The sequence below is a fragment of the Bolinopsis microptera genome, chromosome 2, assembly GCF_026151205.1.
Source record: "Bolinopsis microptera isolate Bmic1 chromosome 2, MBARI_Bmic_1.0, whole genome shotgun sequence".
In the NCBI taxonomy this organism is placed as follows: domain Eukaryota; kingdom Metazoa; phylum Ctenophora; class Tentaculata; order Lobata; family Bolinopsidae; genus Bolinopsis; species Bolinopsis microptera.
This window is the reverse complement of record NC_087073.1, coordinates 16,145,124-16,158,096: the sequence shown is the minus strand read 5'-3', so window position 1 is coordinate 16,158,096 and position 12,973 is coordinate 16,145,124. Positions and strand designations below refer to the sequence as shown.

General features: G+C 36.7%; 1 protein-coding gene across 2 annotated transcripts in view; it reads right to left on the bottom strand.

Moving 5' to 3' along the window:
- The window catches only part of LOC134811042 (uncharacterized), an 83,595-nt gene that overhangs the window by 14,491 nt on the left and 56,131 nt on the right, over positions 1-12,973 (bottom strand). The window contains exon 1 of one of the 2 annotated variants that reach the window (XM_063817750.1): positions 1,727-1,736. The exons of the other annotated variant lie outside the window; for it this stretch is intronic. The gene's annotated coding sequence lies outside the window, so the exon portion shown is untranslated. Of the gene's footprint in view, positions 1-1,726; positions 1,737-12,973 lie in introns of those variants that run through there. 2 annotated transcript variants of the gene reach the window in all.

Sequence of the window (12,973 nt, the reverse complement as noted above, 5' to 3'; positions counted from 1 at the left end):
TTAATCTGAATAATAATCCTAACTCGAATTATATTGTGAATGGAGTAGAACTTTGATTGAAATAAATTTTCGTGCACATACAGAATGAATGGTTAATAATTTAATATATATGTAGACCAAGGTCTGTGCACGGGATGCTTCCTGGAAGAATCCAGTTCTTTTAGCGGGGCACCCTACCTAAAGCCAAAGAACTAGAAGTATCTGCACAGGAAAAAGATTTGGGGGTTATTACCCATAGCTCCTTGCTTTGGAATGAACAGATAAAAGCATGTATTTCTAAAGCAAATCGTATGATCTGCTGGATTGTAAGGAACTTAGTTATTAGAGAAAAGGTTGTAATGATAGCTATTTATAAAGCTTTGATAAGACCTCATCTTGAGTATTGTGTCCAATTGTGGAATCCAGTTGCGGCTCATGGAAGTTGGGGGACTGTTTTGGAGCTGGAGAGCGTCCAGAGGCGGTTTACCCGTCTTATTGATGAGGTGGGTACTCTTCCATACAGCCGTAGACTGGATATCCTCAATTTGACAACGCTGGCAGAGCGGCGAATACGTGGGGACCTTATTGAAGCTTTTAAAGTAACTAGTGGTTTGACTGAATATGGATCGGGTTTGTTCAGAATGAGCAGATCTGGTCTTAATCTAGTTTCAACCAATAGGTGTAGTAAGAGTGTAACTAAAGTTAAGAATCTCCAGTCTTCTTTTCTTCCGGAGCGAGTCATTCCTTACTGGAACAAACTCCCTTCAGATGTCAAGAACTGCTCGACAGTTTTAAGCTTTAAAGTTAGGTTGGAAGGATTTAAGAAAGAAATGATTTCTAAAAACATTGTAAATGATTTTTATTTTTGGAATGTTTCGAACGAAGTTTTAGGGAAAATTGAAGGACCCAGTTATTTAAGCAATAAGAAGACACATAATGAATATCTTTGGTTTCATCCTTTTGTGGCAAAGAAACGTTTTATAAATCTTTATTCCACTGGGAAGTTTTAATTAATTATTTATATATAATGCATTAGATTTTATTAATTAATAAAATTGAATTTAATAAATTATTAATGTTGATGGAAGAATATATCTATTTGAATTATTTTTCTATTTAGTGCAATGATATTTTTTTAGACACTTGTGATGATGTAATGTCATAATCTTTACTTACTTACTTACTTACTTTTGCCCTCTCCAACTAATCAATTTATGTACAAATCTGCATGGCTGTGGAACGAATTTCGTAAAGTTGGGCCGATGAATTTCACCTCCCCTTGCAGCTCTGTCAAGAATTTGCTTAAACAGTCACTTCTAAGAGCTCAAAACAGGTATGGAACTGATTGGTGTGACAAAAATTTCACTGAATTCTGAGTGAGAAGTGATACTTGCCTGTTATTCCCACTTACTGACTGATAATCTTATCTATGGATACCATGCTTGAAATTAGGTAAACAACATAGCACTTCCTAACCGGGCACAAAGAAGCACTACTAGCAATTGTGTCCTTTACCCTCCTACATAATTTGAACATTTTTGTGGCTAACTCATTGAACAACATCTGAATTAAAATGTGTCTAGTATTAAAAGATTCAGTAAGTAATTTTTTCATGTACGCTGTACACTGTAGTTAGTAAATCAAATCAAACTTTTTCGATCAGCCGCGCGCTGAACCAGTGTTGCACTTGTAAAAATTGTGTATATTTTGTTCATTTTTGAGTGTAAATTAATTTATTAATTTATCACAAATTATTTTATTATAATATAACCACTTATGTGAAATGGTTATTTTGACTTTAAATATTTGAACTAAATATGAATTGATTGTGGGTATAAAATAAAATTTGTTTTACTAAAAAAAAATTTGTTTTACTTGAACGCGATCGCCGAATGATAAAACAATATGGGAGCGCGCACAGCATTGCGCGCTGATACTCTAAATACTGTGCGCGTTTCGTCCGGAACCTGGGGGAGTTCCCGCTCTAATATATCTGACGACAGTGATTACTCATTATGAGAACTAACCCCGACCACTTTCCCGGTCGAACCGTACCCAAATCAAACTAATTTATGAACCACGTGTATAGCCAACGTCCTTGCGGTGCTGAGCCGATGTAAAACTCTTCTGTCTCTTGTTAATATTTTAGTTGTACTGTGCATAAAAGTGTGTACCTTACAAGACATTTTTGTGGCGGACCAATTTGCGACGACCGAAATTTTGGCGGTCCGAAAATATGGCGAAATTGAACAAAAACCGTCACATTTCGGACGTCACAGAAAATAAGGGTATTTTTCATCATTTTGTTTTCTGACACAAAGGAAATTCAAAATTTTCTAAAAATCGGTAAAATCATGTTGAAACAAAATGAAACTTATAAATCGATTTCTTCATCTTCCTCTAAGGGGTCCGGCTCGACTCTTTCAGTTTCACTTATTGAGTTTGGTATTAAATTGTTTATCTTGACTTAGTCTCTTATAAGACGTTTATGTTAGCACATAAATGTAATTTATTGTAAATTTAAAACGTATCACTTGAAATTAAATTCATCATGGAATATTGTGTTTATTTGTCCCACCATCATATCACTAACTTTTCAAGAACAAAATGAATCGATGAAGCCACAATTATTGGAATAAGCTAAAAATAATCAACGGATTCTATTACGACGACCGAAATTTTGGCGGTCCGAAAATATGGCGAAATTTCGGGAAAACCGTCGCATTTCGTACGTTATAAAAATGTCTTGTAAGGTAGTGACAAGTGTGTAGTGGTAATGTATATTATTTATTATGACGACGCGATATTTATAATGCAGAATTAAAAGCTGCTTTCGATATGACTGGTGGTGGGCTGTCTCCGGCGGGACATAGATCTTTATAGGGGGTACCCGGGGTACGAGTTAACGAACAGTGTTCGTGTCCTTGTTACCTGTGTTTCTGTCGGGGTAGCCTAATTCATCCGTTAGAATCGCAGAGTTAGCGGAGCTCATGATATCTCGCGACGTATGCTGCATGAACGGTGCAAGACTTGCGCCGTTTGTTTCAGCATCCAGTTGCGAGTGCTTGCCCATCGAAAACATGATTAGTGATTGTGGATTTTATTGATATTACTGATTATCCATCATATTCAGTATTAATGTTATCCATTATTTATTTATTGACATCCTTCAGTCTCCAAAACGAGGTGTGAAGGTAAATTAACTTTGAGCCTTGTTTTGGCGACTGCTTAATCGATGGGCAAGTAGGTATTCGTTTTTTAGCTGTGTTGAACATTGAAACAATTATAAAATGTTTATTTTTATCTTATATAACCAATAACGTACAATATGAATGACATATGCTATAGTGACGTAACATATATAGTGCAAAGAATTAGTAACTTGCGAGATGTGATTTAGTGATAATCGACGTTAACATTTTGCAGTTTACAGTTGCACAATGTTGGCGTCGATTGTTACTAACATTTATCTGAATTTAATACAAGTACATGTCACATATAAATTGGGTAGCTGAATTAAATGAAACTCGTGCCTCCAAATTTTCCGTTATTAGCATTGCAGTGTCCACGCCCTATACTGCGTTAACGACCGAAATTTTCCCAATATGCAATTATTATTTTGCTTCTAAAATTCTCTGATAATTAATAATATATCGTGACATGTAATTGTAAGATAACAAACCTCGCGCGCGCGGCGCTTACATCTGCACCTGAGAATCTCTCAGCAATGTATGGCTGTCTGCGCGGCGGGCTGTGTATTGTGTCTATAGCTGAATTTAAATTTAGATTTATTTGTAAATGTATAATAATATTAAATATGTATTGATTGTTTTGTGGTAAATAAAAATTTTGTTTTACTAAAAAAAAAAAATTTTGTTTTACTTCAGAATTCGATTCTTTCATATCGTCGTATCTTCAATCTGTTTATGAAATGAAAAGTCTGGCTCACCAGGTAAGCTACTTTAAAAGGAGGCGGCGAAACGGTAAAGTCTTCATCAGCTTCACCTAACCATGTGCTTTCGCGCCACTGCGGGCGCGCTTGTTTCACAAGTCAAGAAAAGCACCTATCCACGAACCCCGATGGGAAGGTTCGTGCGCGCGCGTGCATTGCTGACAACAGCGTCTATGTAGCGCAGGTAGTCTTGGCACTTCTCCCTCCAGTATGCAGTAACCACTTTTCAGGTTTCTATAGTGCATAGTGACAGTGTATAGGGGTTAATTAGGTATAAACTACAGTACAGCTGTATTTACACCTACATTCACAAGCATGCAAGCTCACCTGGTCCAATGAGCGGGAAACAAAGGACAAAGTCTGGTGACGTCATAGTCACGTGACCTCATAGGCTCATAATCACATGACCTCAGACCCAATCAATGATCAATTAGGTTCGGGCATGGTCAGCCCCCTGTCACCCGATCTTTAGCTAAGTGACGTACGACACCTCGTTTACACAATCAATGTTTGAAAGGTTGTAGCGCGATGCACTACTGGGTCGCGCGCGCGCATCCAATAATGCTTCTCGCAACCACGTATGCAGATCGGCGAGATGCGAAGGATTGACATCGTGAATCAATCTGAAAGGCTACACACGTTGCATAGCATATGAGGAAAAAAGCGCGGGAAATTTTGGCACCACTGTACAGTGGTGCCAAAATTGTTGGGTGGGTTCATGGCTAGAGCCCTTTTTACCTTTTTACCGCCGTGAGGCGGGGGATGATAATTAATCACTCTACACTCGACTGTCACGTGACTTTTTCAACCCGTTCTCTATCTGGTCCTGAACGACTATTCGAAACCCTAACCCTCTTATCTGATCCCAACCCTAACCCTAACCCAATCCTTAACAAAAGCATATGCTGAAACCCTAACCCTAACGAGAAATTAGACTAACTTCCTTATACGGTCATATCACGTGATCGAGACAGTTTTTCGCCTATATCTCGTCAGGGGAGCATTTTAACCTTATGTCATGGGGGGTGATTCGGAATCAGCGTCCGAAAATACATCGATTGAAGTTGGTTTCAACTGTCGGGGGCCCTTTTAGAACAATCTCGAAGATCGACTGTAGAGTGATTTAGTACGCTCGTGAGGCGGGCGCGCGCTACTGCAAGCGCAAGGGCTCTGGATAGAGCAATCATCAGCGAATATAACACTATAGCAACGAAAGAAACAAACTCCTTATTGATCGCACAGAAGAATTGAATAGCTGTAGCGCTCGATTTTACAAACTGAACAACATAGTTTGAACATGCACGGCGCGCCTTAGACGCCAAATATTTTATTTCGAAGAAAGTTAAACCGTAACATTGACAATCACGTAATGCATTATAAAATAATTCAATAACACGAATAAAGATTTAGCGGAAGGACAAGCTAAACACCACCCAACCTTAAATGACGATGTCAATTCATCGCAGCTTGGCGCGGCACAAAAGCGTATTTTGCCGATCTAGCGAGAAAGTCGCTTTGAGAAGCCTCATCGAGTGCGCGGCGCGGACCGAAAGTAACGCATTGCGCTACAATGCACCCAATTTAGTAAATGTTAAATTGTTGTAGCGCGATGCGTTACTGTGCCGCGCCGCGCACTCAATGAGGCTTCTCACAGCGACTGGCTAGATCGGCTTGACGGATGTTACTCGTCTAAATTTCTTCGAAGTAGCGCGCGCCGCTTTCTTCTCGAAATGGCAAGTGCTACGAAGTAGCGCGCGCCGGGCCAGATTATTAGATCATTAACAATGGTCAATAGATCGGCGAGATGCGCTACTGTGCCGTTACTGGGCCGCGCTCAGCCTGTCATTCCGCCTAATCTCTATTTTATGTTTATGAACATAATAGCCTGAGATCCCCAGGTAACTGTGCCGCGCCGAGCTGCCATGAATTGACATCGTCAATTAAATTTTTAAAATAATACAAAAATATATTAATTTAAATTTAAATTAAATTCAAAAACAAATTTTGCTACTTTCATTAATACATTGTTGATTGTACTGGTTGTAATAAAAATTGGTCCTTCCTGATAAAAAACTTGGATTAAAGTTTAACAATTATTTTACACTTAATTCAGTTTCGTAATTCTTTGTCATACGTTGTATGACCCGCCGCGCACAATTAACTGTCAAGGCCAAGGACACTATCCAATTAACAGTCCTTGACTGTTAATTGGATAGTGGAAGGACGACATATACAACTTTAATATAACCGAAGGAACAAGAAATGTGCAGGTCCGGTCGCGCTAAATCACTCTACAGTCGATTCTTCCATTTTCACCACTTTTAGTTTCGCATTGGATAAGCACATGTTATACGCGCGCGTTACGTGTCAATCATATTTGATCCCGATTTCTTACTTTGGGTTTCAAACTTGCTTGTCGAGTTTTCGTCAATAATCAATTATCATCCATGATTCATCATTGCCACTTGTGTAATACCTTGAAATCCTATAAGTTGAATGAATAGGTTTTAAAATTGTTGACATAGCATATAAGGACTGTTGTCAGAATGTAGAATGATACAGAGCCGCCTTCAGAAGTTAAAATTGTTGAGCCTTATTTTCTAGTGTACTGTCTCGTATGACATATGAGTCGAGGTACAAATAGAATTTTTCGCTGGATCAAAATGCTGAGATTTTAATATAAAGCAAAGCGGCCAAAGCCAAGTATCAATAAACTAGTTTAGAATTTAGATTACGCCTGATTGCTTGAGTCCTATTTAAAAACATTTTTGATATGTGATCCTAGAAGTAGAATCACAAATTTTGCATTCGTTTTAATTGTGTTTTTTTAATGCGAAGAGCATATATTGTTTTTCCTTAAGCCAGCTGATCCAGCTATTGTAAAACTGTTTCTAAAGTAAGCAGCATTTTAGACCGTAGACTTTTACTAAAAGTCTACGGTCTAAAATGCTGCTTACTTTAGAAACACTGCGCTTCTTATTTGAATCATTAAATCTAGGATGCATAAAATGATAGGTTTTCGGATTTTGACCTGAGCAGCCGAAACTGATATTATTATTATTGTTATCCATATAATATACTATTATCGATGTAGTTTAATAGACTATAAATTTATTATATAACCTGGTTTTATTTCCATAGAAGTGTTTTTACCAGTTACTTTAGTAAATTAACAAAATGTACGTCGCCACTCTGCAGTTCCGACTGCAATTCGAACTTTGCCGTCTAGAATCTAGTGTGAATATTATAGATATTTACAACAAATATTTTAATTATCAGGTTTATCAGCATGGGACAAGTTGCAGATCAACCGCCATATAGGTACGTACTACAAGTGTTCATTTATGACTCAGTAATACAATTAAACAACAAGTTAACTTAAGAGTTGCAATTTGATTGATATACAATATCATGCGATAGTTTATTAAAAAACTTCGAAGGCTTTTAACTTGAATAACAATATCATTTTTAAAGCAAGGTTTGTAATTGAAGGCAAGCATATCGGTCTGTACTGATGTAAAGGATTTTTGTTCTCAGTTTCTATGAAATTGTACCATGTACATATTTTTACCTCGTTCACCCTTCCAGCTCATGCATCAAGGCTGATTCTTCATCCTCACACTTACACGCCTTCAATAAGTCACCACCTGGAACTTTATCATATATAATTATAATCACGTCATCGCCCCATCATCCCTTATAGTCGAAGACGATAACATATGCATATTGTATAATTCTGCAAATAAAACATGTTTTATTACTTATATGTTTGAACCAACTCCCTATCCCCTCCTAGATTATCAATTTTTCTCAATTTTTGCTACTTTTCAAAAGTTCAAAGAATCTTTTAATAAGCTTGAACCTCCCATAATATCTCTGGACAGTATAATGTTATATGTGTCCGGTGAACGAATCAATTCTCTCTCAAATTATATGTGTTCACTGTTCACTGTTCACAGTTTATTTGCGAAAAGTTTCTACTATCAGCTAATTTAATTTAATTACAACTTGTTTTATTTAACCTTCCCCAGTTTGGCTATGAAATAATTGATATCACCAAATAAAATTAGCCCACGTTAAGATTCACCGTTAATAAGTACAAAAAATGCATACTCACATTCCTACTCAGTGCACACTATGTATAATAACTGTTGCCAGATAAAACATTCAATGAGTTGCTTTAATTGTTAATTACAATTAATAAACGATGTGCAATTTTAGCTATCCACTCCGATAATCGTAACCGATAATTATCTCCGATAATTCGTTAAAAAAACTTATCTGTTTATCTAGATAAAACATATTTTTATCGGTATAAAAATTCACTAGATATTACCGAAAATACTGCCACAATACCGTAAAATTGTAAAGAAATACTATTGTTTTTGCCTTCCCAAGTAATCCAAGAAACAGTCCCAAACGTCTTTTAGTATGATACTAGATAGAAGAGGTAGTTTACTTGAATGTGAGCTTAAGATGTTTATTCACATTTGTATACCTCTGGAACTGTAGAACTGTATGAACTGTCGAAATCCAGAGAAGGTTATTGACATTGTTCTGTTGAGGAAGATGCTGGCATTTTATCTTACAACCATTCTGGAGACGGGCACGAGCATGTTACTGTGAACAAGAGTCAAAAATTCAAAAATACCGGCAGGGCACTCAATTGAATTCTGTAAGTGTTCTGGGCGTGAAACATTGTCTTCAGGAGAAGGAATCTGTTGCTCCAAGTTATCAACAGGATAAGAAATCACTTCAAATGCTTTACTGTTTCGAGGAGAATTGGTATTTGGTGCACAACTGTTCTTAGGAGAAGGAAACCCTTGGTCTACTGTTTTGAAGAGAACTGGTGCACTACTGTTCTTAGGAGAATAAAACCGGTGGTCTACTGTTTTGAAAAGAACTATTGCGTTACTGTTCTTAGGAGAAGAAAACCGGTGGTCTACTGTTTTGAAAAGAACTATTGCGTTACTTTTCTCAGGAGAAGAAAACTGGTGGTCACTGGTCTACTGTTTTGAAGAGAACTAGTGCGTTATTGTTCTCAGGAGAAGGAAACCGTTGGTCTACTGTTTTGAAGATAACTGGTAGTACACTACTGTTCTGAGGAGAAGGAAACCCTTGGTCTACTGTTTTGAAGAGAACTGGTAGTACACTACTGTTATTAGGACTTTAGGAGTAGAAAACAATTGGTCTACTGCTTTGAAGAGAACTGGTGCACTTCTGCTCCCCGGAGAAGAAAACTGATGCTCTAATATTTTCAAAAGAAAGGAAGTGGTACTTTAGCAAGATTACTGGTAAACAGTAATAAAAGTCGACAATTAGTTTTTGCGAAATTTGGAAAACGTTTTGGTTTTGGCTTTGGCCTTCAGCAGAAAAATTATCGGTTTTATCGGTTTTATCTAGATAAAACCTAAATCTTTATCTGTTTATCTAGATAAAAGATTTCATACCGATAATGGATAGCCTATAATATTATCTATATATAATATTATACATTGCAGTGAGTCACTCACTGCAATGTATAATATTATATATAATATTATAAATAATATTATTTATTCGCTCAAACTTGCTCATATTGTCTGTCTTATAGCCATGTAACTATTTGGAAACATTTTAAGAAATTCTATCAGTAAGATCTTGAGATAATCGACTTTCGTCAAATATCGTACCAAAACTGCCAATTTGAGATATTTTAATGTGTTTGAAGTCATATCTCAAGTTTGGCACATATAAATTCGCTCAAACTTGCTCAGATTAATCGTCTAATAGCCATGTAACTATCTGGGGGGGGGGGGGGGGGAGCCAAGTAGATTTTTGTAGATATTTGTAGATTAATTATTGAAAACGAACTAACAAAAAGAATGACACGTCATGCTAAAATACATATTCCGAAGTAAGATTAATCCCAGAATAATTTTTAGCAACTTTCAGACACGTTTTCAAACATAATTCAACAGCTACAGACAACTGCTGTAAGGAACTATTTCTTCCAGATGTAATGAATCGAAATTTAATAGGGTCCTTGTGCATTTTTGTCGTACCATACAGATATGGAAGCTTTCTATTCTCAGACTTGATTTTAATTCCATGAGACTTGAGGAAGTCTGCATGTCTGAGAATGATTTCAGGATCTTGTTAAGGTTGATATCCTCAACATATTTATTAGTGTACTGAACTACCATGTAATTGTTACTTTTAGGTTGACTCTTCTTTGACCAAACGTATTTACATCGATACAATTAGTATAATGTAAACAAACAAAACCCCGATTTACCACGAACCCCGATTTACCGCGGATGTTTCCTTTCCCCAAACTCCGCGGTAAATCGGGGTTTTACTGTATTTAAAAAGTTTCGATTCCGCAATAATTTCCGTTCACAAATTAGGTGGGATCATGATTCATACATATCAAATTCTGCATACATGTATATATTTATATTGTATAACTCAATCTATAGCATATAATAAGACGGGTGTACTCATCAATTAATTTGGTTTAAACACTACTTTATTTAGGTCCTTATTATATTTGAAATCCGAATTGAATATTATTTATGAGAGTCAAATTTCTGTTGATCCCACGTTTGATTACGATGTTGTCACATTGAAACGTTGAATAATTCCTTTCCTTCTTATTTTATTTTTCATAAATATCTTATCATAAATATCTTATCAGGAGCAAAGAAAAACAGTCCTGGCTGTCCAAGAACCCTAACAGGGCTGGAACACACAACCATGGTGATAGCAGGAAATACAACAAGCAGTGGCGTAACAACAAAAAGAACTAGAGGGATAGAGCAGGTTACCACTTCCTGCAAAGAAGAAGAATAAAAAACATTCCCCCCCATCTCACGTGCAGGCAGATTAAAAATCTTACTGTTATCTATATTTTGAGACCTCATGTGGCGTGTTTTTCTGCTTTTTATACTTATAATACTAAAGATTCTGCAGTCTTAACTCTTATACTTTTCAAGTAAAAATAATTGACTTCGGTAAAATTGTAATATGCCGACTCGCTATAAAGGTTTAAAACATGAGTGATTGTTGGTTGTAAAGTGCTAAGTATTTTTCCTTCTTAAATGGCTATATAAAAAGGCTTGTTATATTAGCCGGAGTTTAGCAGCTCTGAAACAACCTTATGATAGAGCGCACAAATATAGAGCAGCTGTTATGAACAGTCAACTAATAGCCATTTAACGGCCGTGATCATGTCGTTACGATAATACATAATAGCCGTCTCAGCTTTTTTAGCCGGTTAATTAGTTTACCGGCTTACGCAGTGGGAGATTTATAATTCGCATCGTTTTGTCGTTTTAGAACCTAGAAATAGTGCTCAAAGCTAAGCTGGCTTTGTGGTTAAGTTTTGTAGTTGAAAAGTGTTTTTAATGTAGAGTGGGAGCTCTTAGGATTTATAATTGGCATCATTTAGTCGTTTCAGAACCCAGAAATAGTGCTCAAAGCTGGTTTTGTGGTTAAGTTTTGTAGTTGGAAAGTGTTTTTAATGTAGAGTACTGGGAGCTCTGAGGATTTATTATTCGCATCATTTAGCCGTCTCATAACCTAGAAATAGTGCTCAGAGCTGGTTTTGTGGTTAAGTTTTGTAGTTGGAAAGTGTTTTTAATGTAGAGTACTGGGAGCTCTGAGGATTTATTATTCGCATCATTTAGCCGTCTCATAACCTAGAAATAGTGCTCAGAGCTGGTTTTGTGGTTAAGTTTTGTAGTTGGAAAGTGTTTTTAATGTAGAGTACTGGGAGCTCTGAGGATTTATTATTCGCATCATTTAGCCGTCTCATAACCTAGAAATAGTGCTCAGAGCTGGTTTTGTGGTTAAGTTTTGTAGTTGGAAAGTGTTTTTAATGTAGAGTACTGGGAGCTCTGAGGATTTATTATTCGCATCATTTAGCCGTCTCATAACCTAGAAATAGTGCTCAGAGCTGGTTTTGTGGTTAAGTTTTGTAGTTGGAAAGTTTTTTTAATGTAGAGTACTGGGAGCTCTGAGGATTTATTATTCGCATCATTTAGCCGTCTCATAACCTAGAAATAGTGCTCAGAGCTGGTTTTGTGGTTAAGTTTTGTAGTTGGAAAGTGTTTTTAATGTAGAGTACTGGGAGCTCTGAGGATTTATTATTCGCATCATTTAGCCGTCTCATAACCTAGAAATAGTGCTCAGAGCTGGTTTTGTGGTTAAGTTTTGTAGTTGGAAAGTGTTTTTAATGTAGAGTACTGGGAGCTCTGAGGATTTATTATTCGCATCATTTAGCCGTCTCATAACCTAGAAATAGTGCTCAGAGCTGGTTTTGTGGTTAAGTTTTGTAGTTGGAAAGTGTTTTTAATGTAGAGTACTGGGAGCTCTGAGGATTTATTATTCGCATCATTTAGCCGTCTCATAACCTAGAAATAATGCTCAGAGCTGGTTTTGTGGTTAAGTTTTGTAGTTGGAAAGTATTTTTAATGTAGAGTACTGGGAGCTCTGAGGATTTATTATTCGCATCATTTAGCCGTCTCATAACCTAGAAATAGTGCTCAGAGCTGGTTTTGTGGTTAAGTTTTGTAGTTGGAAAGTGTTTTTAATGTAGAGTACTGGGAGCTCTGAGGATTTATTATTCGCATCATTTAGCCGTCTCATAACCTAGAAATGGTGCTCAAAGCTGGTTTAGTGGTTAAGTTTTGTAGTTGGAAAGTGTTTTTAATGTCGTGTTCGGTGTTTTATAACTCCCGACATGGCTGCACAACAGTCTCCCTTAAGAACACTTTCCACTGTTAATACAAATTATCATTTACGATCGTTGTTCTACCAATCTGCCTTAATAAATTCGTTCATGAATTCATACACTGTAAGTGTAGACTGTATTATTAGTGCCGTACATTTGATTAGCAATTTACTGGGCATGCGACTTAATTGTGCCATGATGTTGATAGTTGCCAAATTTCGGTAACAAATTAGGACTTAATTTGAGTTTACTGCACGCGCGATGAATAATTTGTGTTTATAGAGATCTGCGGCGCGTTATCAGGTTAACCAATGAAATCACGGCGT